We start from the raw sequence: 3,068 nt of genomic DNA, 5'->3' as shown, positions 1-3,068 counted from the left end.
AGATGCCAAGAAACCAACCTAGTTTTAAACTGGGAAAAGTGTCACTTCATGGTGACTGAAGGAATTGTTCTTGGGCATAAAATCTCAAACAAGGGAATAGAGGTGGATCAAGCAAAAATAGAGGTAATTGAAAAATTACCACCACCTGCCAATGTTAAGGCAATCAGAAGCTTTCTGGGCATGCAGGATTCTATAGGAGGTTTATAAAGGATTTTTCAAAAATCGCAAAACCTCTAAGCAATCTGCTAGCTGCTGACACCCATTTGTGTTTGACACAGAGTGCCTGCAGGCGTTTGAAACGCTGAAAGCTAAGCTGGTCACAGCACCAGTCATTTCTGCACCAGACTGGACATTACCATTTGAGCTAATGTGTGATGCCAGTGATCATGCCATTGGTGCAGTATTGGGACAGAGGCATGACAAGCTTCTGCATGTCATTTATTATGCCAGTCGCGTTTTAAATGATGCCCAGAAAAATTACACAACCATAGAAAAGAATACTTGCAGTGGTTTACGCCATTGACAAGTTCAGATCCTACTTAGTAGGATCAAAGTGATTGTGTACACTGACCATGCTGCTCTTAATATCTACTCACAAAGTAGGATTCAAAACTCAGGCTCATCAGATGGGTATTGCTTCTGCAAGAGTTTGATATAGAAATAAGAGACAGAAAGGGACAGAGAACCAAGTGCTGATCATCTGTCCCGGATAGAGCCAGTGGAAGGGACGTCCCTCCCCTTTCTTGAGATCTCTGAGACGTTCCCTGATGAGCATCTATTGCCATTCAGGAAGCACCATGGTTTCCGATATTGCAAACTATAAAGCTGCAAGGTTCATACCCAAGGAGTACAATAGAATACAAAAGAAGAAATTAGTTACTGATGCAAAGTACTACTTGTGGGATGAACCCTATCTCTTTAAGAGATGTGCAGACGGAATTATCCGTAGGTGTGTCCCCAGAGAGGAAGCACAGAAATCCTATGGCATTGCCATGGATCTCAATATGGAGGCCATTTCGGAGGTGAGCGAACAGCCACCAAGGTCCTCCAATGTGGCTTCTATTGGCCCACACTCTATAAAGATTCCCGAGAGTTTGTACGTAATTGTGACAGTTGCCAAAGAGCTGGTAATCTGCCTCATGGTTACGCCATGCCTCAACAAGGAATCTTGGAAATAGAGTTGTTTGATGTATGGGGAATTGACTTCATGGGACCTTTCCACCATCATACTCAAACACTTATATTCTGGTGGCAGTTGACTATGTATCAAAATGGGTTGAGGCTATTGCCACACCCACCAATGATACTAAAACAGTGCTGAAGTTCCTCCAGAAACATATCTTTAGCAGGTTTGGTGTCCCTAGAGTGTTAATCAGTGATGGGGCACTCACTTCTGCAATAAACAGCTTTACTCTGCCATGGTTCGGTTGGAATTCGCCACAAGTGCCACTCCATATCATCCACAAACCAATGGGCAAGCTGAAGTCTCTAATAGAGAATTAAAGAGAATCCTGGAACGGACAGTAAATACCCGTAGAAAGGATTGGGCAGGAGCTTGGATGATGCTCTGTGGGCTTACAGAACAGCATTCAAGACCCCTATAGGGACCTCTCCATACCAACTGTGTATGGTAAGGCATGCACTTGCCCGTGGAACTGGAACATAAGCCTACTGGGCAACCAGTTCCTAAACTTTGATGCCAAATTAGCAGGAGAAAAACGATTGCTCCAGTAAATGAGCTAGAGGAATTCAGATTCACAGCTTTCGAAAATGCCAAGCTTTATAAAGAAAAATAAAAAAAATGGCATGACAGAAAGCTGTCATCTAGAATCTTTGAACCAGGACAGAAGGTCCTGTTGTTTAACTCTAGACTCAGGCTATTCCCCGGGAAACTGAAATCCGGTGGAGGGGACCATACGTGATTACAAGTGTGTCACCATATGGTTATGTGGAGCTTCAGATATTGATTCTGATAAGAAGTTCATTGTCAATGGACAGAGAATCAAGCATTATCTTGAAGGCAACATTGAGCAAGAATGCTCAAGGCTGAAGCTAGATTAAAAGCTCAGCAAGGTCCAGCTAAAGACAATAAAGAAGCGCTTGCTGGGAGGCAACCCAGCCATGGGGCATCAATCCTCTAAGCATTTTTGCCCTATTTTTATTTTTATTTGTTTATATAAAGTTCACTGACACTAAGGTACAGAATCATTTGTATAAGTTTACAGGGTTACAGAAGGAATCTGCGCACAAAACAGAGATAGGGAGCTCAATGGCAAGAAAACGCCCGTAAAGGGGCATTTTGGGCGTTCAGCGCCCAAAATGGGCACCCACTGGGCGCTGAACGCCAGTAAGGGCAGCAATCTAGGCGTTCAACGCCAGAAACAGGCACCCAATGGGCGTTGAACGCCAGTAATGGCAGCAACTGGGCGCTGAACGCCCAGGAGATCAGCATTTGGGCGTTGAACGCCCAAAACAAGCAGTGTTTGGGCGTTCAAACGCCAGGAAGACAGGGAGGAGCCAAATCCATTTATCCTACACGTATTTCCATTCTAATTTCAAATTTTATGCATCAATGCATGATTTTTACATGAACATGTCAAGAACCCTGATTTCTAAAATCCTTAATTTCAAAAAACCCATCTTTCCAAATTCAATCCAACCTTTTCAAAATCTTTTCTGAAAACAAATCTATCTTTTTCACTCAAAAATCTTTTCAACTAATCCATATCTTTTTCAAATATCCATATTATCTTTCTCAAAATTCAGAGTTATCTTTTCAAAAATCTATCATATCTTTTCAAAATTAAACTCTATCTTCTATCTTATCTTTTTCAACTCAATCTTTTTATCTTATCTCCTCCAATTTTTCGAAAACCCACCCCCCACCCCTTTAAAATTGGGTTCGGCCTCCCCCCTCCTCCATCAACAAGTGCACCTCGATCTCCTTCTATCCCTCTCCTTTCTTTTCTTTTGCTTGAGGACAAGCAAACCTCTAAGTTTGGTGTGTTTATCCGAGATCACTAAGATCATGGCTCCCAAAGGAAAACAATCCACTCCAAGAGGCAAGA

This window comes from Arachis hypogaea, chromosome 20 (assembly GCF_003086295.3).
Source record: "Arachis hypogaea cultivar Tifrunner chromosome 20, arahy.Tifrunner.gnm2.J5K5, whole genome shotgun sequence".
Lineage (NCBI taxonomy): Eukaryota > Viridiplantae > Streptophyta > Magnoliopsida > Fabales > Fabaceae > Arachis > Arachis hypogaea.
This window is presented reverse-complemented; position numbering follows the sequence as displayed.